The sequence below is a fragment of the Ornithorhynchus anatinus genome, chromosome 3 (assembly GCF_004115215.2).
Source record: "Ornithorhynchus anatinus isolate Pmale09 chromosome 3, mOrnAna1.pri.v4, whole genome shotgun sequence".
NCBI classification, from domain to species: domain Eukaryota; kingdom Metazoa; phylum Chordata; class Mammalia; order Monotremata; family Ornithorhynchidae; genus Ornithorhynchus; species Ornithorhynchus anatinus.
Window position 1 is genome coordinate 78,194,363 of NC_041730.1, and position 26,648 is coordinate 78,221,010.

A 26,648-nucleotide genomic window follows, 5' to 3' on the forward strand; every position below is an offset into this window, starting at 1 on the left:
CTCCGTCGGACATTCTCATAGTCACAACCAGACTGCTCCCTCTAATTTTTATGGTACTATTTATCATTACTATTTTGGTACTTAAGTGCTTACTATGTGCCAAGCACTGTTCTAAGTGCTAAGGTAGATACAAGTCAATTAGGTTGGATACAGTCCCTATCTCACATGGGGCTCACAGTCTCAATCCCCATTTTACAGATGAGGAAACTGAGGCATAGAGAAGTGAAGTGACTTGCCCAAGGTCATACAGGAGACAAGTAGCTAAGCTGGGATTAGAATCCATGGCCTTCTGCCTCCCAGGCCCATACTCTATCTACTATGCCATGCTGTTTACTGTGTGCTAGGCACTGTACTAAGCCTGTATTATACACTCTAATCAGGTTGGACACAGCCCCTATCCCACATAGGGCTCACAGTCTTAATGCCAATTTAAATAATAGTAATTATGATACTTGTTAAGTGCTTACTATGTGCCAAGCACTGTTCTAAGCACTGAGGTGGACATGAGTTAATCAGGTTAGACACAGTACCTGTCCCACCTTGAGCTCATACTCTTTATCCCCATTTTTTTTTTTACAGATGAGGTAACTGAGGCACAAAGAAATTAAGTGACTTGCCCAAGGTCACAGCAGACATGTGGCAGAGTCGGGATTGAAACTGAGTCCTTCTAAACTCCTTGGTCCACGCTCTATCCACTGTGGTACACTGCTTCAGAAGAAGTAGCTGAGGCACAGAGAAGTGAAGGGACTTGCCTGAGGTCACACAGCAGAAAAACAGCAGAGAGGGGATTAGAACCCAGGCAGGCCCTTCTTACTCCCAGGCCTGTTCTCTCTCACCTAGGCCACAGTGCTTTGCTCCTTCAACCTCCCACAGCTGACTAGTTCCCCAATTCTTACTTTATTCTGACTGATCTTTGGCAAATAATAATAATAATAATAATAATGCTGGTATTTGTTAAGCGCTTACTATGTGCAGAGCACTGTTCTAAGCGCTGAGGTAGATACAGGGTAATCAAGTTGTCCCACGTGAGGCTCACAGTTAATCCCCATTTTACAGATGAGGGAATTTAGGCCCAGAGAAGTTAAGTGATTTGCCCACAGTCACACAGCTGACAAGTGGCAGAGCTGGGATTCGAACCCATGACCTCTGACTCCCAAGCTCGGGCTCTTTCCACTGAGCAGGTAGGTAGTCGAATAACCAGAAAGTTGGAAACCCCTGCATCAGATGACCTCTTCAGATTATTACTGACAGGTCAAGCAGCATGTCAGTGGATAGAGGACAGATCTGGGAATCAAGAGACCTGGGCTTCGATCCCATACTTGACATTTAATAACAACAACAATAATAAAAATAATTGTGGTAGTGTTAAGCGCTTACTATGTACCAGACACTTGCCTGTGGTGTGGCCTTGGACCAGTCACTTAACTTCTCTCTGCCTCTCTTGCCTCATATGAAAAGCAGGGATTGACTATTCTGGTGAAGTACAGTACCAGAGAGTGACTGGATGAAGAGCAGCATGACCTAGCGGATAGAGCATGCGCATGGGTGTCAGAAGGTAATGGATTCTAATCCTGATTTTGCCACTTGTCTGATGTATGATCTTGGGCAAGTCACTTCACTTCTCTGTGCCTAAATTACCTCTTCTGTAAAATGGGGATTAAGACTGATAGTCCCATGTAGAACAGGGACTGTGTCCAGCCTGATTACCTTGTATCTATCCCAGTGCTTGGCACCAAGTAAGTGCTAACGAATATAATTATTACAATTATCCCTGCCCACAAGGAGTTTCTCTTCTCAGGGACACACCTGGAGAGTTCCCAGTATTCTACCAGTCTTGGCTACAGGAGGAAAGAGTCAGGCAGAGGCCTATCCATTCCATTCCTAGCTTGGCCAGTGGCTAGTGAGTGGCAGGAAATTTGCTACAAATCAAAACTCACCTGTGCTGGGCAGCAGTGGCACAGGAGAGAGTCAAGGGTGGAGACTCATATTTACTGTGTGGAAGGAGGCAATGGTAAACCACTTTTGTATTTTTACCAAGAAAACTCTATGGATGCACTACCAGAATGATTGCAGGTGGAGGTGGGGCATTCTGGGAGAGATGTGTCCATGGAGTCGTTATGGATTGAAGACGACTCCACAGCCTAAGACAAGACAAGGAGTTTACAGTCTGTATGGGGAGACAAACATTAAAATAGATTAGGGTTAGGGAAAATGGTAGAGTATAAGACTATTTATATATGTACTCTGGGGCTGGGATGAGTATCAAAGTACTTAAGGGGTACACAGCCAAGTCTAAGTAGGAGGGAGAATAGGTATTCCACCCTGATTTTACAGATAAGGAAACTGAGGCACAGAGCAGTTAAGTGACTTGCCCAAAATCACACAGCAAGCAAGTGTGTGTCTCCCCCGATTAGACTGTAAGCCCGTCAATGGGCAGGGATTGTCTCTTTCTCTTGTCTCTTTCTGTTACCAAATTGTACATTCCAAGCACTTAGTACAGTGCTCTGCACATAGTAAGCGCTCAATAAATACTATTGAATGAATGAATGAAGTGGCAAAGCTGGGATTAGAATCTGTTCTCCCTCCCACTTAGACTACGAGCCCCAAGTGGGACAGGGACAGTGACTAATCTGATTTTGCATTATGTCTGTCCCTTTGCTGAGCACAATGCTTGGCACAATAGTAAGCACTTAACAAATACGATTACATATCTGTAATTTATTATGTCCATCATTTCTTCATTTATATTAATGTCTGCCTTCCCATCTAGTCTGTAAGCATATTGTGGGCAGAGGACATGTGCTCTGCACAGCGCTCAGTAAATAAGATTCAATGAAAATACAACAATGAATGTGTCTTCCAACTCTGAGCAAAGCACCATCCTGGTTGCTTGATAAGACAGAACTGAAAGTGTCAACCAGGCCCTCAAGGAATTTTCAGTCTAATGGATGAGTTCTGGCATGGAAGAGCCATGACCCCTTCACTTGGGCAGAGTAAAAATCCATGGGAACAGTTTTTTCTTGCCATCAACTCATCAAGAGCCCAGTTTCCCAAGCAAGTTGCTCCATTTAGTCCCACGGGGTCCCCTGATTCAGTGTGAATCAGCCTGGGATTCGAAAGGATTCCATAGGGAAGCAGCGTGGCTTAGTGGAAAGAATCCGGGCTTGGGAGTCAGAGGTCATGGGTTCTAATTCCAACTCTGCTGCTTGTCAGCTGTGACCTTGGGCAAGTCACTTAACTTCTCTGTGCCTCACTTACCTCATCTGTAAAATGGGGATGAGGACTGTGAGCCCTACTTGGTACAACCTGATTACCTTGTATCTTCCCCAGTGCTTAGAACGGTGCTTGGCACAGAGTAAGCACTTAACAAATACCAACATTATTATTATAAAGGAATAACATTTTATGGACAGTGATCCTGCTATTTGGTGAACCCCTTAAAGAATGAAGGCTTGAAAGTAGTAGAAGTTAGTGGTACCACTCAGTGTTTTCCCAAGTTCTTTAAGCATCATTTTCCCCACTATTAACAAAAGAGGAAGCAAGGAGAAGCAAGCAGGCTCACCTCTTCCCCGCCTGGAATCAGCTGGCCTGCATAGCCTTTACCATGAACATTTTAATACAAAAAAACTGACCTTGTTTTCTCTGGGGATTTTAGGTGTTTTTTAAATGATGAAACTTGAACTTCCCAGCAAAAATGTTGCAGGCACTTCAGTGGTTGCCATCATCACCATTCTCTTTCTCCCCACTCATCAGATCCTGGGAATAATCAGAGGAAGCTGCCTCTAGACAGATTGGCAGATGTGTCCACCAATTAGATCCTGTCTGGGAGAATCAATCAGAGGAAGCAACCCTTAAAAGCCCCATAAAACAATGCTTTTAACAGGCATAATACAATCAAAGACAATTGTCTGGAAGCTATAATTTCTTGTGGTGGGTAGTACTTTAGCAAGGTGCAGATTTCTCATATACTCCTCGCAAGCATCGGGCCAGCCAGAACAAGCTCCTTTCAACCTTCAAAGCGCTTCTTGTCCTGTGGCAAGAGGAAAAGGCTTGGAAACCCAGGCTTTCCAGCTCTACTCAGAATCCTTTGCCTCTCTGCTGAACAACCCAGCCCTTTAGCGCGTTTGGGACAGCTGGGAAATGAGTTAAATGAGATTTGAATGCTGATGGAAAGCCCCCTGCAGTCCCACGCCTATGCAATTGTCCCTTTAAGAAGCAGCATGGCATAGTGGCTAGAGCACAGGCCTGGGAGTCAGAAGGTCATGGGTTCTAAGCTCGCTCTGCCACTTGTCTGCTGTGTGTCCTCGGGCAAATCACTTAACTTCTCTGTGCCTCAGTTACCTCATCTGTAAAAGGGGATCGAGAGTGTGAGCCCTATATGGGACAGGACTGTGTCCAATCCAATTTGCTTTTATGTACAGTGCCTGACACTTAGTAAGCACTTAAATACCATTGTTATTATTGGCTTTTCAGCAAAAATCATCCCATGAAGCCCAAAGGTTCAGCAATACAATTTCCCAAAGACCAGGGGCTCTGGGTCTGCCCCAAAGGAGCTGGATATCTTGGGAGCTGACAACCATCATCTCCCAGCCTGAATCCACCAGACCTGAAATTCTAAGCTACCCTCTGGATTCACAGGATACCCCTGCCCTGGGGCTCAGAGATGAAGGGCTCAAAGTCTGTTGGGATTAGCGATTCTCTGGATTCTTTGGTGCTCTCTCAGTTTCCAGAAGCATAAGAATTTTGCGGCACTTGATCACAGAAGATTTCCAAATGACCTCTTTCCCTCAAGAGAAAGTGAATTTTGCAGGGCTGTAAGGGAATCGCTTTGATGGGTTTTTCCACCCTGCTGATGGAGAATTGAATCAGCTGGGAGTCCCAGCAATCTCAGAAGACCTCTGCCCTCCTTGTGGACATGGGATGCTGCTCCCCAGTGTCCTAGTGGGATGAGGTTTGAGCACTTCATGGGCCAGTGGTGAGGACAGAGCAAGTGGCAATGAACCGGCCAGAGGAACCTAGAGAAATCCCTAAGAAAGAAAACTTGTGTGATGGTAGGATGTGCAGAATCCCTTAGGAGTTCTTCCTTGCCATCTGCCTAGTGTGCCCATAGGTTGGGTAGGCAGGGAGGACACCCAGAAGGATAGGGGCTTTTTATGGTATTTGTTAAGCATTTACTAGGTACCAGGCAATATTATAAATCCTGGGGTAGATACATGGTAATCAGGTCGGACACAGTCCCTGTCTCACATGGGGCTCGCAGTCTTAATCCCTATTTTACAGATGAGGTAACTGACACATAAGGAAGTTAAGTGACTTGCCCAAGGTCACACAACAGACTAGTGGCAGAGTTGGGACTAGAACCCAGGTCCTTCTGACTCCCAGGCCCGTGTTCTTTCCACTAGGCCACACTGAACCTGGAACAAAAAGCTCAGGGATTTGTTCTAGAACCCCAGGAGAGGGCTAAGAGTGTGGCTGGATAGAGCAGGCAGTCTTGTCACATATAAAATCAAAGGTACTTACCGAGCACTTACTAAGAGCAGAACACTGTGTTAAGTGCAAACCCACAATCTGCACTATTGGTATCTGCAAATGTTTGTAGCGTAGTTTTTGTTTGTAGCATTTTATAAGGAACAGATGATACCCATTTGTTTGGCATCCTGGCAGACACCTGTGCTTTTCCTGGGAGATTGGACCTGCATCCAGGAGTCTGGTTGATTTATAGCTGCTTCAGGAATAGGCATCAGACACCTTAAGTAGAGTGCTTCAAGGGCGTGCAAAGTTACGAAAAGGGGCTGCTCTTCTTCATGAAGAATTTGGAAGGATTTGAAAGTTAATGGTCATAGCCCAGGGAAGGGCAAATCTTTCTAAGGGCTGTAGTGGGATGAAGAGGGCAGGACTGGGGGTGGGGAGAAATTCTGCCTGTCAATCAGATGGACACTCTGACATCAGGTATCTCAAGCAGGATTGGAGCCTGTTCTGGCAGCCTGGGTTCTCTAAGGCCGGTCAGCATTTCCAGTGCTCTCCCTGAAAATATAAGGTTCATTCTACCTTCACAACCTCACTAATATCTACCCTTTCCTCTCCATCCCAACTGCTATGCCATTCCAAGCACTTATCCTATCCCACCTTGACTACTCTATCACCCTCCTTGCTGACTTCTCTGCCTCCAGGCTTCTTCTGATTCCAGTCCTCACTTCATTCTGCTGCCTGTGTCATTTTTCTAAAAAAAGTTCAGTTCACATCTTCCCACTCCTGAAAAACATCCAGTTGTTGCCCATCCACTTTGACATCAAACATAAATGCCTTACCAGTCAAATATGACGCATTTAATCAACTTGCCCCCTCCTACCTTACCTCACAGATTTATACTGCAACCCAGCCTTTGTTCCTCTAACACCAACCTGCTTGCTGTACCCTGATCTCATCTGTCTTAACACCAGCCCCTTGCCCTTGTCATGTCTGGCCCAACTAAAAGCTCACCTCCTCCAGGAAGCCTTCCCAGACTGAGCCCCCCTTTTCCTCGGCTCCTCCCCTCCCCATTGCCCCTACTCCCTCCCTCTGCTCCTTCCCACCCTACAGCACTTGCGTATATATGTACATATTTATTATTCTATTAACTTTTTAAATGATGTGTACATATCTATAATTCTATTTATTTACACTGATGCTATTGATGCCTGTTTACTTGTTTTGTTTTGTTATATGTCTCCCCTCTTCTAGTCTGGGAGCCCATTGGGTAGGGATTGCTTCTGTTGCTGAAGTAGGGATTGCCTCTGTTGCTGAATTGTACTTTCCAAGTGCTTAGTACAGTGCCCTGCACACAGTAAGGGCTCAATACATATGATTCAATGAATGAAAGACAGACCTAGAACCCCCTCCTCCCCAAATACAGTGACCACCATTTTCCCTATATTCAAAACTTTATTAAAATAACATCTCTCCCCAGAGGCCTTCTCCAATTATGCCCTCTTTTCCCCTACCCCCTCTCCTTTCTGCATTGGCTATGCATTTAAATCTCTACCCTTTAAGCCCTTGATATTCACCCCTTCCTCAGCTCCAAATCACTTGTGTATATAACTGTAATTTATTTTAATGGATGTCTCCTCCCTTAGATTGTAACATCTTTATAGGCAGGGAATGGGTCTACCAACTCTCCCAAAGCCTTAGTATAATGTTCTGTATACAGTAAGTGCTCAATAACCACCACTGATTGATTGTTTCCATCCATTATGCCTTCTGTTGGTGGAACAGCAATGGATTTGTTCACTCTAAAAATCCTTAGAAAAAATCCAGTGATCACAGGATATTTAAACTAGTGGCAGGATTGCAGCATTCAAAGATCATTTTTTGAGAGGAGCAAGATCAGGGAAATTCCTCTCCATTGTTCTCAGGAAGTGTGGAGACCTTGTCACCGCTTCAATCACAAAGCCTAATTAATTCCTGGAGCACTCTCCGAGGCAGAGCCTTCCTCTGCCACCCTGAAAGATCTGTATCACTCTCTCCCAGAGTCCTGGCTTCCTTTGTGCCAGTGTTTAATTTATGCCATGCCAACCTGGTGGTAGAAACTCAAGAACTGCCCACCAGTGCTCATTGCCACAGAGATTGCGGGAACCCAAGAGCCCAAATTTCAAGAGGAAGGAACAACATTGTAAATGAAGGCATCAAGCAAAGCAGAACATTCTGGGAAAGTAGTTTATTGCTCGAGGGGCTAGTATGAATCCCCACAAGCCAATACCACATGACCTGATACAGAATAGAAAAGAACCAGGCTCTGAGACCCCAAAGACCAAGTAGGATATCTACCCGTGAGGAATAAGAACAGAGCTTGGCTTCCCTACCAAAAAGATGGAGGCAAGACAGAGGGGAGTAGAACCTGAAACTGCGACTCCCAAGGTTAAGCAGGATATGTCCCTGTGAATGGTAGGAAAAGGGGCCCCACCTGAATATCTTTCAAAGATGAGGGGGAGGAGGAGCAAATACAAAATAGAAAACCACTTGGTAGAAAAAAAAACGAGATCAAGAAAGACCCCACCCTATAAGTAAAAGCTCCTGCATGCCTCTCTCCAAAGAGGGTGAAGGTCTCTCCAAGGAGGAGTCATAGCGGAGAAACAGATGAGGATTGAGAGGTAGCATGAACTAGTGGATAGAGCATGGGCCTGGAAGTCAGAGGATGTGGGTTCCAATTCTGATTCCCCCAATTGACTGCCTTGTGATCTTGAGCAAGTCATTTACCTTCTCTGTGCCTCAGTTATTTACTGTAAAATGGGGATTAAGATTGTGAGCCCCAGTAGGACAGGGGCTGTGTCTGATGTGATTACCTTGTATCTACCCCAACTCTTAGAACAGTGCTTGGAACATAGTAAGTGCTTAACAAATACCACAATTATTATCATTATTATTGACCAATGGACAGTTAAAGGTGAAGATGTGATGAGGGCAAAGAAGTGGGTAACAGTAGCCAGTAACACTGTACTAAGTGCTTGGGAGAGTACAAAGTAACAATAAACAGATACCTTCCCTTCCCACAACGAGATTACATTCCAGACTTTGCTCCCCCCTGGAAAGACTAACCTGATCACTAGCACCTGAGTCCTTGGTGCTCTGGTGGCGGGCCCTCTGCCAGTGTGGGTGCTGAGCCGGTCAGGCCACCTTCCACAGAGCCTGCTGGACATTGGACGGCCTGTACAATGAATCGTCAATAGAACAAGCCATGTGATGACAACTGGTGATTCCTGACCTCCTCTGAGACTGGCATGGTGAGTATACCTGGGGCTTCTGAGGGCGGAGGGGAGGTAACTTCTTCCCAGGGGCAAGGACAGGCCACGTTTGGGGCCTGCTGCCATAATAGACCAGCCTAGAATAAAGTGGGTGAGCCAACAGGGCAGACCTAGCAGGTGAGATCGAGTGAGATGCCTCCTTTCTGAGCTCTACAGCTCCTGATTGGTTTGCTTTGCACTCTCCACTCCAACCCTCAAATTTGGCACTTGCTGCCCAGCTGGACCTTTTCACATCATGGTGTTATCCAAAGTCCAGTACCCAGGGGCTGGTTGGCAAAGTAAACTCAATCTATCAGATTTAACAACGAGTTCACAATGGGCACCTGGGGAGTAGACTCGAGGAATTTCTACCTTGCAGATCTGAGCAGTCCATGGATGCTGGATGTTCCTGCTTAGGATGCTCATTTATTCATTTATCTTTTGGGACCCAAGATTATTTAGGCTTCAGGCAGGGGAGGTGATTTTCCAAAGAGCCCTCCATCTTCATTCCTTTGTCATTGCCTTATTCTGTCCTGTTTCTTCTTGAAAATTGCCTCAGAGGACCCAGGTAGTCTGTCTGTCCAGCGTTGCCCCAGGAACTGTGGGCTACTGATAGTTCTGAGGTAATGCAGGTTTTCTCTGTGCAGGTTAAACGGAAGGCTGATGAAGAATTCTAATAATAATAATGACATTTGTTAAGTGCTTACTATGTGCCAAGTACTAAGCGCTGGGGTGGATATAAGCAAAATAGGGTTGGACACAGTCCCTGTTCCACATAGGGCTCAGAGTCTCAATCCCCATTTTCCAGATGAGGTAACTGAGGCACAGAGAAGTGAAGTGACTTGCCCAAGGTCACACAGCAGACATTGGTGGAGTGGGGATTAGAACTCATGACCTTCTGAATCTCAGGCCCATGCTTTCTCCATGCTTTACCCTGCATTTGTATGGATGGCATATGGGGTAGTGTCAGAAGAAATAGCTATGCACTGGTGTGTAATGTTTGACAAAGTGTATCAGAACATTAGTTTCCTCTCAAGTGAGGTTCTTCAAGAACACAGTTTTCATCAATGAATGAATCAGTCATATTTATTGAGCATTTAATGTGCACAGAGCTATGTACTAAACACTTGGGAGAGTCCAATGAAACAGAGTTGAGAGACACATTCCATGCTCATGATAAGGTTGCAGTCATATTACAGGAGAGCTAACCAGGTGTAGAAAAGGTTTAACATTCAATTGCTTGGTACTCATGTGGAGAGTTTAAAAAGTGAGGAATTCTCAGAGGTGGAATGCTCACTGTAATAATAATGATGGTATCTGTTAAGTGTTTACTATGCTCCATCTCCTGTACTATGCACTGAAGAAGGCACAAGATAATCAGGTCAGACATAATCTCTGCTCCACCTGGGACTCTGAGTCTAACGGGGACAGAAACAGTTATTTAAACCCCTAGTTTACAGATGAGGAAACCGAGGTGCTGAAAAGTTAAGTGACTTACCCAAGGTCACCCAGCAGGCAAGAGATGAAGCCAGTCCCTGCTCTTTCCATCACAGTGTCCTCTGCCTCCTAGAGGAAGCAGGCAGATGCCTCCAACAGAGGCAGCACAGAAGCCATTGACCAAGTTCAGCTACTCTATTTCTGGAGAGAAATCCACGGGACTTAATATTAAAGCTGCTCTGGGCGTTTGTTCCCCTCTGAAGACACAGCAAGGCGCAGAGCTACCCCGAGCCAGCAAGTTGTTCTTCAAGCTGACAATGGGGAATATCAGAAAATTCAGCTCGGACAAACAGGGCATCTATCTTTGAGATGATCCCATCCTGTGCTGGATAACTTTAGCGTTTAAAATGACATTTCAAATCCCCCAAAGCCTTAGGTCACAAGAAGTGATAATACCATCTCTGTCCCCAAGCAATAAAATCTATATTTAACCAAATAAAGTACTAATGGTGGTAATAAAACAAGACACACTACACGATATTTTATCTTAATGAAACCATTTTAGTCCAAGGATTGTGATGACGATAATTATTGACATTACTTGGGGGAAGGAAGGGGCGTGTTCCAAGGGGAGGTTCTGACATCCCAGCTGGAGCTAAAGCAATGGCAGTTTATGACATTTGGGTAATGCTCCTCCAGCCTCACTCGGGCAGAGGAAGGAACTAGAGGGAGAATTGGAAGCTCTCTGTATGATGACCCGCTGGGTGTTTTAACCAGGAACAGGAACCTACAAAGAGCAGAAACCAAAATTTTAATAGAAGAGAAGCTGGGAGGGTCACTTGAATACATAAATATTAGGCCAACACATTTGAAATGGGGACTAGGGATTTAGGAAGATATGAAGAATGTCTCTGGAATTTGGGAAAATACTTATTATCATTGAACCAGAAAGGTATAATGAGGCCTTAGCTGGAAAGGGAAGAGATGGGGTTAGAAACCATTTTACGGGAAGACCAAAGACCTTTGCAGAGAGTAGCCTGAGGCCTTTGTCGGATATGAACGTGTGCATATCAATGCCTCGGCAATGTCACAGCGAAGGGCTGGGAATCAGGAATAATAATAATAATAATGGTATTTGTTAAACTCTTACTATGTTCCAAGCACTGTTTTAAGCACTGGATCCTAAGTCTCACTTGGATCTGTACCCTTTATTCACTCCTTCCCACCCTTAGTCCTACATACCCAATGTACATAGCCCTATGTACATATCTGTAATTTATTCATTTCTATTCATGTCTACCTCCCCCTCCTCATGAGGATTTCCTCCTGATGGGAAGGGAATATGTCTATCAACTTTGTTATATTGTATTCTCCCAAGTGCTTAGTGCAGTGCTCTGCACACAGTAGGTGCTCAATAAATACCAATGATTGATTTTTTAATGGTATTTGTTACATGCCACACACTGAACTAAACAATGGGTTAGACACAACCTAATCAGACTGTACACAGTCCCTGGCCCACGTGGGGCTCACAGTCGTAATCCCCATTTTTACAGATGAGACAAATGAGGCATAGAGAACTGAAGTGACTTGCCCAGGATCACAAAGTAGACAAGTGGTAGAGCCAGGATTAAAGCCCACGACCTTTTCACTGCCAGGCCCTCTGTCTAACCACTAGGCAGTGCTGCTTCTTTATTGATAAGTAATGAATGTAGTAGCAAGTGCATCTGATCAGGAAACTGACAAGTTTGTTTACTTACTAAGATTCACAACTTTTGGATAGGGGAGGAGACAGGAGCAAAAGATGCCTGAGCAAATTACATGGCAAAAAGGGGGTGTTAGTCTGGATCAGGGGGAGGAAGGGAGAGAAGAAGGCGAGAGCGTTTCTGTAGAAAGATAATTCAGGCAGCAGAGTGAAGTATAGACTGAAGCGAGGAGAGACAGGAGGTTGAGAGATCAGAAAGGACATATGGATGTGTCTGGTTAGACTGTACTCTCTCAAGTGCTTAATAAAGTGTTCTGCTCGCAGTTGGCACCTAATAAATAAGATTGTCTGAGCCTTGCCGGTGGACTGAGGTGAATTTGGTTGGAAGGTGTAGGGCCTCTTAGAGGCATTTTCTGCCCAAGCATGTGAGTGTTTGGAATAGTGCTCAATAGATATAATGATAGTAGTAATAATAATTGTTGGTACTTGTTAAGCTTTTACTGTGCACCAGGCACCATTCTAAGCACTTGGGTAGATATGAGATAATCAGGTTGGACACAGGTCCTGTACCACATAAGCATCACAGTCTTAATCTCCTTTTTACAGATGAGGGAACTGAGGCACAGTGAAGTGACTTACCCAAGGTCACACAGCAGACAAGTGACAGAGCTGGCATTAGAACCCAGGTCCTTCTGACTCCTAGGCCTGTACTCTATTCTCTACATTACACTGCTTTTCAATCATTAATTGGAGTGGTTAATTGTGATAAAAAATAAAGAGCAGACCTGCAAGAAGTTCTAAATTGTAATCTCTTTGAGGGCAAAAATTGTGGCTATTGTATTCTCCCAAAAGCTTAGTATAGTGCTTTGCACAGAGTCAGTGCTCATTAAATATCATGAATTGAGTGATGGCAGCCTGGTGACTTTCACATCTGGGCAAAGCAAGGCTGAGGGGGCATCCCACCCTGAAACCCATCCCCTGCCCTGCTGGTCAGTCAGATATGTCCTTCCCTCCCTCAATCCCCTCCATCCTCATCCTTCCCACCCCACTTACTTGAGGACTCTGGAAAACTTCCATTCCGGCTGGCTTCTGTGGAAACTTGAACTCCTTCCCTACCACTGTGCTCCTTCTCTGAGATCTTCCTCCCCTCTATCTCTTAATGCAGCAGACCTAGCCCCATGTTTGTAACTGGGACCACCTGATGCTACTAATGTTAATTTTAACTCATTTTCCTGCCACCCCCCACTCAGGAGCCATAGGGATTGGTTGTTTCAGAGGACATGCTGTGGGAGGGGGGCAGTGGGGATGGAGGGGAAGGAAGGGTCAGAGTACACCTGGTCAGCAGGTGGGGTGGGTAGTGTACCAACCCTGTTTCTCATGAAAGTGAAATCTGCCCTACTGTAGTATAACCCTGCAGAGCTAGTGCCCTTCTGGTACTCAGTGCATGAAAATAAGATATTCTGATTCAACAAAAATAGACTTTGGCAATCTTGGACAAGAGAAAAAAAAGGATAATTGCATTTGGAGGTCCAAGTTTTATGCAGTAACTTACCAGAGGCCTGGCTTTACTTACTTCCTTTGAATGGAGCTTCTGCCTGTGGGTTTGCAAAGAAACCAATGTTGCAACTCTTGCTGCAGTGGTGGCTGCTGCTATTGCAGCTGCTGCAGTTTCTGCTGCTCCAGCTGCTACTGCTCCTTTGCCAGTACCCCAGTCCTTGGGAGATGGAGTTCTAGATAAACTCATCAGTCTTCCAGGCTTACTGATGGGATTTTGAACTTCTTTCCCTGGGGGTGGGTTTTGCTGTAGTGGGGATCTCATTTGAGATCTCCTAGAAACTGAAGTTCCAAAGGCAAAAAAAAAAAAGTGATTCTGTTGAATATATCACTAAGAACTACTAAGGCTTTTAAATTTAGTGGGGCTTAGAGTTGTCTACAGTGTTGGAGGCAGCTGAGTGGTCAGGAAGGATTAAGATGGAGTAGAAGCCACCGGATTTGGCAAGTAGGAGATCATTGGTGACCATAGGGAGTTGTGGACGGTCAGTACCTGACCAGATCTGTCTCTACCGTTATGACAGAGTGTTAGCTCTGAATAAACAGACCACATACTTTCTGGCACCTAACCTGAGAGGAGTGAATCCCTTAATTCTGAAGGCCTACATACAAGGTCCTTAATGCTGGAAGGTTGGGAAGGGGGGTGGCAATGAGAATATTCAAATGGGTCTTGTCACATGATTTCCCCACCCAAAATATGGTCATGGAAGGGAAGAAGATTGAGAAGTATCAGGGTATATCTGAGGAGTAGGCTGGAATGTTGTCATGCTGATTTGGCAAGTTGCCTCTACCCAGAGTCAGATCCAGTGTGGTGCTGAGTGACCAATCAGACCTCCTCGCTGGAGCAAGGAGAAGTAAGTATCCCCTCAGTGAGGGAGCTCAATTGCCAGGTGATTTGAAAGGTAGCCTTTGCAACTTGATTGTTGGGTGATATGGTAGGTAGCCTGTGCCAGAGTGATTGAAAGGTATTCCATGGGTGATTTGAAAGGTAGCTTATGCTAGGGCGATTTGAAAGGTAGCTCCTGGAAATAACTGGTGTCTCTTCCTGGTTTTACTAGCTGCTGGAAGTTGGGGAGCATGTTGGCTGCATAGTTGTATTCCTCATTCGTTCAATCGTATTTAGTGAGGACTCTGTGCAGAACACTGTACTAAGTGTTTGGGAGAGTAAAATACAGTAATTAACAGAGACATTCCCTGCCCATAATTAGCTTACAGTCTAGAGGAGGGAAGACAGCCATTAATATAAATCAATAAATTACAGATATGTACATAAAGTGAGAAGTTTTTGTGGAGTGGGAGGTAGGTGCTTCTCCATATGTCAGTAACTAAATAAGTGTATTCCTCCCAAAAAAGAAATTCAACTTGTCATGCAGAATAAATCTTCCATGTCTCTGCTCTCTCATTCTCGCCATGTCGATCCTCGAACCTCAAGCACCTCATAGACAGGGAATGTGTCTGCCAACTCTGTTGTATTGTACTCTCCTGAGTGCTTAGTACAGTGCCCTGCACATAATAAGCTCTCATTAAATGAGTTGGCTGATTGATTTCCCACTAGACTATAAATTCTTCAAATGGAGGTGGGCAGGTTGGGATTGGGGTGGAGGGGGGTGGTCATATCAAGTGTCTGAAAATGCAATTATACATAGGCACACAAGATCAATATTAAAAATAGGGATGGTAATAACTACCACCTCCTTAGCGTGATCAGGTGTCATGTTTGTGTATCTGCTTCCATGCCCATTGAGGAATCAGCTAGAGGAAGCCTGAAGTGGCGTCCTCATCTTTTTTGAAAGATTTGACATTATTCTCCTGGAACATATGATGATAACATTTATTATTCATTTCATTTCATCATCCTCATTACTGCTGCTATTTATTCATTCAACATGGCAGTCACGGGCAGGGATTAGGCATTTAAATTCTTTTGCAAGAAAATGCAGCATATTTTTGATGTCAGCTTTCAGTGGAAGCCAGTAAGATTCAGTAAAATGATCCTGGAGGATCTGTGTCTTCAAGGCCAGTACAATAGAACATCAAGATGAACATATCTTCACAGTTGCTTTGAAGTTTTTCAGAAAAATGTGTTTTCTCCTGGAAAAATCACGATCTATATGAAATCCAGGAGTGGGGAAATATTCCATCTCCTTTAAAACTTTAATCAAGCTGAGAGGGATGAATAAATTGGCTCCATTTAATATTTGATTTACCTCCCCTATCATTTAGCTAAATCCCCCTTTGACATTGATTTTCAAGTCTGCTGCTGTTTTGGTCCTGGACCCTAACTGATTGGGAGGAAAAAGTATGCTTCATGAGAGAGAGTGAAATATTTTAGCAGCTGAAAATGCCTGTTTGTTTAAATTTTTAAAGTAAATTGGGATTTTCAGCATGACAAGAAGAACCACCAGGTACCGACCGGCAGGTTCTCGGTCCCCTGGGATGAGGTCAAACAGTGGTGCCCCCTGCTTCCTGTTTCCCCCTCACTGCCTCCAATTTCCACTGTGCTTCTGGTGCTTTTCCATCGGCAACAGAGGTTGGCAGGGGCCTCCACGGGCTGTCGGTGAAATTCACAGTAAATGAGTGGGGCCAGTCTGTTGATTCCTAACTCATTTCCCCACCTGACCAGCCACCCAAAGAACTCTGAATGTTGTGATATAGGCACCAGAGGGGCTACTGGTTGGTGATTGAGTGGGCAAAAGGAATGTACAAATCACTGTCCTTTTTCTAAACTTGGGACAGGGAGGGAGGGTGCCCCAGCACCTGCTTCCTCCCAGGAGAGTTAGCAGTGATGCCCAGTGTGCATCGGCTTTTCCCTGGAACCATTAGCAACCACACATAAGGGATAGAGCGGGATCTCCCATGTGCTCAAACTCCTAGAAAGGGGTAACACCATACCTGGATCAATTAATCAGTCAGCCAATTGTACTTACTGAGCACTTATTTTGTGTGGAGCATGGTACCAAGTGCTTGGGAGAGTACAATATAACAATATAACAGATATGTTCCCTGCCCACAACGAGCTTATAGTCTAGAGGGGGAGACAAACGTTAATATAAATGAATAAACTACAGATTTGTATGTAAGTGCTGTGGGCCTGGGAAGGGGACGAATAAAGGGAGCAAATCAGGGTGAACAGAAAAGAGTGGGAGAAGAGGAAAGGAGGGCTTCCTCAGGGAAGCCTCTTGGAAGAGATGTGCTTTCAATAAGGCTTTGAAGAGGGGAGAGTAACTGTCAGATATGAGGAGGGAAGGTGTTTCAGGCCAGAGGCAGAACATGGGTGAGACGTCAGTGGTGAGAAGGATGAGTTTGAGGTACAGTCGAAAAGTAAGTGATGAGAATGATGAGTTTGAGGTACAGTAAGAAGGTTAGCATTAGAAGAATGAAGAGTGCAGGCTGGGTTGTAGTAGGAAAGTAGTGAGGTAAGATAAGAGGGGGCAAAGCGATTGAGTGCTTTAAAGCCAATGATGAGGAGTGTATTTTTGATGAGGATGTGGATGGGAAACCATGGAGGTTTTTGAGGAGAAGAGAAACATGACCTGTACATGTTTGTAGAAAAACGATCTAGGAGGCAGAGTGAGGTATAGACTGTAGGGGGGAGAGACAGGAGGCTGGGAGGTCAGCAAGAAGGCTGATAGAGTAATCAAGGTGGGATAGGATGAATGATTGGATTAATGTGGCAGCAGTTTGGAGAATAAAGAGTGGATTTTAGTGATGTTGTGAAGGTAGATCAGTCAGTCAATCGTATTATTTGAGCACTTACTGTGTACACAGCATTGTACTAAGGGCTTGGGAGAGAGAAGCCGCGTGGCTTAGTGGAAAGAGCACAGGCTTGGGAGTCAGAGGTCATGGGTTTTAATCCTGGCTCCATCACTTGTCAGCTGTGTCACTTTGGGCAAGTCACTTGACTGGTGCCTCAGTTATCTCATCTGAAAAATGGAGATTAAGACTGTGAGTCCCACCTGGGACAACCTGATCACCTTGTATCTCCCCCAGCACTTGGAACAGTGCTTGGCACATAGTAAGCCCTTAACAAATACCATCGTTATCTGGTACTTAGAATAGTGCTTGGCACATAGTAAGCACTTTAAAAATACCATATTAATTATTAACAGAGTTGGTAGACATAATCCCTGTCCACAAGGAGTTTCCAATCTAGAAGGATAGTGAGGATGGGGAGGCTGGCAGAGGACCAGGGCTGGGACTGAGCTGGCCCAGGACCAGGGACCCCAGGTCCCCAGGACTGTCACTTAGCCTGAGCCAGGCCCACAAGACATACCTCTTTCCAGCAGGAGCAACATGGCTTGAAAAGGTCACCGTTGGGGGTGCCTGGACCTGGCAAGTAGCTCCAGACTGGAGTTCAGGTTCCTGGGTCTTCTTGGCTCATCTTTGCAAAAATCACTTGTCCATTCTAATCATGTTGTATTGTACTCTCCAAAGTGCTTAGTATAGTGATCTGTACACAGTGAGCACTCAAATACCACTGACTGATTGATTCAGAAGTTTTGGCTTCACCCCTGCCATGTGTCCTCCCTAATTCTTCTTTGTCAGCACAGTATGAATAAACTCTTTCTAAACATTTGGCTTCCCAATAGGTTTTCCTATAATACTAATTGTGCCATTTGTTAAGTGTTTATCAGGTGCTAAGCACTGTACTAAATTCTGGGGTAATTGCAGTGCATGCAGATTGAAAATAGGCTCAGAGCCATATGAAGCTTGCAGAAGGAGGGGGAAAGGTACTTAATCCCCATTTTTCAGGGATTTGAGGTACATAGAAGTTAAGTGACTTGCCCAAGGTCACACAGCAGGCAAGTGACAGAGCTGGGATTAGAATCCAGATTGTCTGTCCCAAGCCCATGCTCTTATCACTAGGCAACACTGCTTCACTACTAATGCTTCCCTGGCAAACAGCCAGAAAGGAAACCCTGTTATAATTTGACCAAAGTCACACCTGCATGCACACCTCATTTCTAATTCCCACCCATGTATTCTTCCCCAGTGGTAGCACATTTCTCTGAATACAGTAAGACTTTATACTGTTACACTCTTTTGTAGTAGTCTACAAAAAAGTGGATGAATCATGTGTGTGACAGGAGATTCACTTTACTTTTTTTATATGTTTGGCATAAAGCAACATTATCAGGATGATATCCCTCTTCCATACATACATATGTATATGGACGGGGCAATAAGGTATGTGGTGGAGGAAGCTGGAAAGTGCACTCTTATTCTCCATTAAAATTAGCATTCTTAAATAGATTTCAGTAATAGCAAGCCCCCTTAAAAATGAATCTGCCATTATTGTTGCTCTTTTTTACCTATTGTTTATTTGATGATGTAAGTACGTTTGCCTTCCCTCACTAGACTGTAAACTTTCTGGGGAAAGGCATCATGTCTTTTTCTGTTGAATGCTTCCAAGTGCCCAGTTCAGGGACCTGCAGAACAGTGGAACTAAGTAGCAGTCTTTGCACACATCAGGCACTCAGTATAGTGCTCTGCTTCGTACAGCCTTCAGCTCTGTTCAGGGCCTAAGGCACAAGGATGCACTGTTGATTGAATCAATGGTATTTACTGAGTGTTTACTATGTGCAGAGCACTGTTTTAAGTGCTTGGGAGAGTACACTATAACAAGATGATACAGACGATTTAGCCTGGAGAGAACTAGAATTCTTTGCTTCCAAACTCATGCTAACTTAACCCGAACCCAAGAGTTCCATTAAGGACTCCTATGGACTGATAACAATAATGGTATTTTTTACAATAATAGCATTTAAGTGCCTACTATGTGCCAAACACTGGACTAAGCAATGATGCAAGAATCTACTTGCTTTTACAGTGTAATGAACATGAAGAGAATTGGTAGTAAAAAAAGAAAAAAGCAATCAAAAAACAAAACAAACTTTTCTTTACTGTTCTTGCCTGACAGAGGAACAATTCCATTTCACTAGGATTTTTGCTAATGTCCCTCTGATAGTATTAACCCAACAGATCAGGATATAATTAGGAAGCTTGAAAAGGTAGTAGAAAAACTTTATGGAAATTTCATCTTGGAAAGAGCAGTCAAACCAACCTGCATGGTTTTAAGGGGAACCATTCAGGCGCTTTGTGTCATTTAAAAATCCTCATTAATAACAAACTTGCCCCGATTTTCCCTCAGGACTTCACCCTTCCTTGCGTGTCATGGTATATCATTGCTCATTTTGGAGCTAGGAGTCATGTAAATAGTGGTTTTGCACTCTACCTAGTCTAGAAACGGTGCTTTCCCTTCTGTTGATGTTTAAATGCAAGGCCCCAAAATCCACTCTCAGAATGTATTCAAGCATGTATACCTTCGGGGCCTCCCAGAAAAATGTGCATTTGAAATATGATGCTTGGCTGGTAGATTGTGGATGACTGCTTCCGCTTCATGGAGATGGCACAGAAACCATTAAACTGGGGACACCAACTAAGCCCCTCAGCATTTCTGTTCTCTTCATCACGTGTGTCAAACTTTGAAGTGGTGACACCATTATAACCGGGTTACAGTGAAGGGTACTTATTGAACCTCTTTGCAGGGTCTCCCATGGGGTTTGATAGATCTATGTAACACCTTCAGTTACATCTGCCAGCTCTGGAGCAAAATTTTATGCTGATACTTACTTGAGCATGTGTCAAGCCCATGTGGTGAAGGGTCGAAAAAGTCTGACACCCTTTTTCTCTCCTTCCACCTGCACCCTTATTCCCACTTCCATTGCCCCCACCACCACCTTCTTTTTCCAAGATGCTGCTGCTGACAGTGAGATGAAATGAATGTTGGCATAGCAGAAAAAAGCGATGAGTGAATGGTAATCCAGTTGACACCGTGGGATCGAAAAGAGAATTCGTTGCTTACTGATCAGTTTGTCGCTCACAGGCCTACTTTTAAAGATAGTCCCATTTTATGCCAGTGTGGTTAGCCCATATAGGGTCTGACTGGTTCTTTGTAGACATAGGTAGTGTTTGTCAATCCTCAGGTTTTTTAGGCTTCTGGTTGGGTTTTTTTTTTCTCTGATCACGAGTAGCTGGTTGTGGTGTTTTACTTGTTTTTCTGTAAATATATTTTTGGTCTCTAACTCATTTTCATCTTCTCAAGCTCTGTGTTGCCACCATGCCATAACCTCAGCCTCATTGACTGCCTAGTACTCAGGGCCTGGAAGAAATTTCTATTTGCTAGTAACATTGCTACTTGTAGCCGGGTGTCCTTATTCCAGTGAGGTTATTATTATTATTATTATTATGGTATTTGTTAAGCGCTTACTCCGTGCCAAGCACTGTTCTAAGCACTGGGGTAGACACAACGTAAATAAGTTGTCCCACGTGGGGCTTACAGTCTTAATCCCCATTTTACAGATGAGATAACTAAGGCACAGAGAAGCAAGTCACTTAACCCAAAGTCACACAGCAGACAAGTGGCGGAGCCGGTATTAGAACCCACGACCTCTGACTCGGGCTCTTTCCACTAACCCACACTGCTTCTCTGCTAGCCACAGATGTCATAGAGTATATCAAGTTATTCTCTGTCCTTCAGGAACATGATACTGAACCATGCTGATGAGGGTAGAGGCGACATTTTAATGACTTGGTTTTAGTGACTGCTTGAGTTTGGAGTTTTGGGGTCGATGGCCAATCCACCACTGAGTTCTTCCCAGGGCTGCAGTGAACTGTACAGATTTCAAGTCCCTCTAATGGCCGTTGATATAATACAGGAAATGTCATCTCTTAGACCTTGGCTGCATACCTGATATTCTCCTCTCACTGTGGGTTGGAAGATCCTGTCAGTGATTATAAACTGACCTTTGGCCCACTCCGCCGAGAAGTAGACTGTTGCTATTTAGCTTTCTAATCCCCTGACTTCTGATGGCTTTCTACCACTTTTGGCAGCATTCCCACCTATGCAATGAAATCTCTCATGGTTATAATGTATCAACTCCACTGAGCATGAGGCAGAAAAATAATATTCATTCCTTGCCTTCAAGACTTTTCATTTAGATGAATCCAAATTCTGCTCTATTATATGAGGTTCGTTTTGGTTGGTTAAGGCTGGGGTCTCTTTTACATTATTGGTTATTATTATTAGTAGTAGTAGTAAGAATAATAATGACAATAATTGTGGTATTTAAGTGCTTTCTGTGTGCCAGGCACAGTCCTAAACGCTGGGATAGTTATAAAATACTCAGATTGGACACAGTCCCTGTCCCATTTGGGGCTCACAATCTCAATGATAGTATTTGTTAAACATTCACTACCTGTCAACACAGAGTCCCTGTCCTTAGGGGGCTCATAGTGTAAGCAGGCAGAAGAATACTTGTCTGCTCTGTGACCTTGGGCAAGTCACTTCACTTCTCTATCTCAGTTACCTCATCTGTAAACTGGGGATAGAGACTGAGAGCCTCATGTGGGACAGGGACTTTGTTAACCCAATTTGCTTGTATCCACCTCAGCACTTAGTAGAGGGCCTGGCACACAGTAAGCACTTAACATAAATACTACAATTAGGTACTGAATCTCCATTTCTGAGATTCTAAGCAAAGAAGTGACTTGCTCCAGCAGGTAAGTCACAGAGCCGGCCTCCCTGATGCATGCAATTGTATTTCATTCAGTCATATTTACTGAGCACTTATCATTTGCAGAGCACTGTCCTAAGCACTTGGAAAAGTACAATACAATAATAAACAGACACAATCCCTTCCCCCGATCATCTCTTCCCAAGGGTCTCGGGTCCAGAATGGGAACACCTGGGACAGGTTACCTTGTCAAGAGTAGGGAGCCGTCCTTGTGGCCAAGAACATTGGGAAAAAGTCACATTCATCCTAATTAAATTTGTTTTTGCCTCCTCAGGTGCCTAGGCTTCTCTGAGGACTTGGGGGATATTTTGGCCATAGAAGTGATTGATAACAGGGAAACATTCTCTACTTTCACCTTCTTTTTGGAATTGGTATGCACAAGGCTTGTAGTCCATCTTTATTGCTGTGGGAGAGCTGCTATTTTATACTGGCAGCGTGGCAGTTACATGATCCAGAATTCTCAGTGTCTGCATGAATTCAGGTCACCGCGGAGACCCTTGCTTCCCAGGAGCTCCTAGCTGAGCTGCTGACATTTCAGCACTACGTTTCCTTATATAAAGCTACATTTTTAAGAGGGTTTAGGCCTAAACTCAGCAAACAGACCTTGCTAAATGTGAATCTGAAATTCATTTACTTAATAAATACATAAGGAAATAGTCAATCTGATAAGCAAACATGCAGGCAGGTGTTAAACTGAGAAGAAAATTTCTGCAAGGTCTGCAATAAGATTATTTGATGTTTTGTAGCAGGGGTGGGAGAGGGATTAAAACGTTAGGAGAATTATATGTTTCACACCCAAGATGTCCATGAATTCTAGCACAACTGCTGACCAATTCAGAAGCACCAGCAGTTTAATATGAGGACAAGTGTGTGCTGCTTTCTGGACATACTAAAACGTGCTGGCAGTATAAAAAACTGAGAAAGCAGCATCATTTTTATATCACATCTGCTAAAATTGTATATCCACAAGCAATTTGCATTTCTTTTGTCCATTCATAATTTGGCTACACACACATAAAGCGGCATTTGCAGCTTTTCTAATCCCCGCTCCACCTCTCACCTGCTGTGTGACCCTGAGCAAGTCACTTAGCTTCTCGGTGCCTCAGTCTTTTCATCTGTAAAATGGGGACTTTATGCTCATTCTCCCTTCCACTTAGACTGTGAGCCCCCGTGTGGGAGAGGGTCGATATCTGACATGATTATCTTGCATCTAACCCAGTGCTTAGTACAGTGCTTGAGACATAACAAGTACCTCAATTATTATAATAAAAAAATGCTCTGCCAAGATGTAGTTGACTTGGGGTAGCAATCTTGTCACTTAGGCCAGTCAGAAAAATGGTTGGATACATAGGCAGATGATCCATTTTTGTTCTCCATTTGGAAATCTAGCCGTGTGATTAATTACAGCTTGTAATTGAGCTGAAAGAGATATCGAGAGGTCATCTTTTCCAATCCCCTGCCTCAAAGCTTGGGGGTGTGCCATAACTCCTGGGTCGTTTTAATCTATCAGTTGAGTATGTACTCTGTTCAGAGCCCTGTACTAAGGATTTGGGAGAATGCAATAGAACAGAGCCAGTAGACAAGTTCCATGCCCACAATCAGCTTACCGTTACGCATTCATGTATAGTTCATCTGAACTCCAACCTGTACTTATGGAATGTCTTCTTTGTTCCTAAGTGGACTAGCTTAGACAATGGAAAATCAGGAAATGGACTGTGTCCAACCTGACAAGTTTGTATCTACCCTGGTACATGGTAAGCACTTAACAAATTCCATTTTTTTAAAAAAAGGGAAATAACATAAGCACTTAGTACAGTGCTCTGCACACAGAATGAATGAATGACATAATCACCGGTGAAAATCCCAGTTATCACTCTCTGCCTACGGATATGAGAGATCCCAGTGGAGGATCCAAAACACCATGTTTAGTTTCCCCTTGAACACCCAGAACCATCATAAATAAATTATCTGCATCAGAGACAAATCAAGTCAGATACATTTCCTCTTTTTACACTCTAAGTATCTAAAGAGGGAAAATCTTGCACTAGAAATGAAACTTGGTGGCACATGAATAAAACATTTATGGAGATGACCAGCTGAGAAACTGAGGAGCTCTGCCAGTCCAGTTCAAATCCTGGCTCTACAGTGCTCACTCTCAATGGGCCGGAGCTTTTTTTCTGCCAGTCAGTGAAATAGGGAAAAAACTGGGGAGAAAGCACTTGGCTCTCTTTCTGCTTAAGTAAACCACTAATCTAACCACTAACCACTACCAGAAGGGCCTTTGGAGAAGGAAATCCTAAGGGAAGGTTATTTTGATGAGAAAGTAGGAAAATCACACTGGATGTGTGGGAATCGAACAAGCCCCTGAGGTAAAATCTGTCTCTAACCCTGAGAATGCATCCATTCTAGCTACCTTTTCAGGTTGGGACTCATCTGGTCAATGGAAACTAGTTGAATTATCCATCATTCAGTGATTTTTATTGAGCTCTTACTGTGTGCAGAGCACTGTACTAAGCACTGAAGAAACTACAACACAGAAGAGTTGGTTGACAGAATCCCTATTTTCAGTGAGCTTACTGTCTAGAGAACAGAATTATGCTTATGTTTTTCTGCACTCATCTCACTACTCCTCAAAGACCTCCCAAAGCTGCCCATCCCTGACCACTGACTTTAAGACACTTAATTAGTTGTCTTCCTCCTCCTTATCCCCTATCTTTTCTCACTGCACATAAGCTCTTATGCTATTACTGGTGATTTTGGAAAGAGCAGATTTAGTGGAATGGAGGGGGCAGAAGGTAGATTGTAGAGGGTCAAGGAAGGAGTTGGTCAAGAGGAAATAGAGGCAGTGAATCTAAACAACCCATTATAGTGAGTAGATTAGTGTTAGTGAAGTGAATGTGCTAGGCTGTAGAAGGAAATCAGAGAGGTAAGATAGAATGGGGTAAGGTGATGGAGTAATTAAAGCTAATGGTAAGGAGTTTCTGTGTCACGAGGTGGTGGTATGTTGTCAGTTTCCTGCTCCACATTGCCCTCTATCAAAGAATGACAAATTAGTAGTGTTTATTAAGCACCTACTGTGTGCCCAGCACTGAACCAACTAAGTGTGGAAGATACAACTGAAAAGCTATCATCCTAAGTGGGGAGGCAGATATCAAATTATTTACAAGTAGGGGGAAACAGAGCATGGAAAGATGTGTAAGTGAATAAATACATGCTTAAGCAGTAGAGAGCAGGTAACTACATACATACAATGGTGCTCCAGGTAGCTTTAAATGTGTCAGTTTTGAGGTGGTAGTAGGAAAAATTCTTCCTGTGGAGAATTGCTGGACTCTGGTCCAGCAGATAGGTGAGGAAGTTCCAGGCAGGGAAGGGGTGGGCATGAGCAGAGGCTAGAAGCTGGAGAGGTGAGAGAGGAGGACAGTGAGAAATTTACTTGGGAGGAAGGAAGAACGGGGGCTAGGGAGTAGTCAGTGAAAGAGAGATAAGAAAGAGAGGGCTTTGGCATCATAAGGATGTTGTATGCCTAAAGTTACCTCCCCTTCACCCAGGAGTGGTCACAGCCAAGGCAGCAGCTTTAGTACAGGGTCAGGATGGAAGAAGAAATGACTCTTTCCAAATCTCTCTGTGATATAAATGTCCACTCAGTTAGGTGGGACAAGGAAGTGTTCGTGTGCAGCTTCCGGAAGTAGTGTGGCCTGATGGAAGAAACACAGGGCTGGGATGATGATGATGGTATTTGTTAAGCACTTACTATGTGCCAAGCAGTCAGAGGACCTGGACTTTAATTCTTGCTCTGTCACTTGCCTGAAGTGTGACCTTGGACAAGTCAGTTAACTTCTCTAATCATCTGTAAAGTGGGGATTAGATAGCTGTTCATTCATTCATTCATTCATTCATTCAATAGTATTTATTGAGCGCTTACTATGTGCAGAGCACTGTACTAAGCGCTTGGAATGAACAAGTCGGCAACAGATAGAGACAGTCCCTGCCGTTTGACGGGCTTACAGTCTAATCGGGGGAGACGGACAGACAAGAACAATGCCAATAAATAGAGTCAAGGGGAAGAACATCTCGTAAAAACAATGGCAACTAAATAGAATCAAGGCGATGTACATTTCATTAACAAAATAAATAGGGTAATGAAAATATATACAGTTGAGCGGACGAGTACAGTGCTGAGGGGATGGGAAGGGAGAGGGGGAGGAGCAGAGGGAAAAGGGGAAAAGAGGGTTTAGCTGTGGAGAGGTGAAGGGGGGGTGGTAGAGGGAGTAGAGGGAGAAGAGGATCTCAGTCTGGGAAGGCCTCTTGGAGGAGGTGAGTTTTAAGTAAGGTTTTGAAGAGGGGAAGAGAATCAGTTTGGCGGAGGTGAGGAGGGAGGGCGTTCCAGGACCGCGGGAGAAAGTGGCCCAGGAGTCGACGGCGGGATAGGCGAAACCGAGGGATGGTGAGGAGGTGGGCAGCAGAGGAGCGGAGCGTGCGGGGTGGGCAGTAGAAAGAGAGAAGGGAGGAGAGGTAGGAAGGGGCAAGGTGATGGAGAACCTTGAAGCCTAGAGTGAGGAGTTTTTGTTTGGAGCGGAGGTTGATAGGCAACCACTGGAGTTGTTTAAGAAGGGCAGAGTGACA

General features: G+C 44.2%; 1 non-coding gene across 1 annotated transcript; it reads left to right on the forward strand.

The window, feature by feature from the left end:
- Positions 1-1,788: 1,788 nt before the first annotated feature.
- Positions 1,789-1,927, forward strand: LOC114810439. The gene has a single exon (XR_003758139.1). It is a non-coding gene; the product is annotated as a small nucleolar RNA SNORA7 (small nucleolar RNA).
- Positions 1,928-26,648: the final 24,721 nt, after the last annotated feature.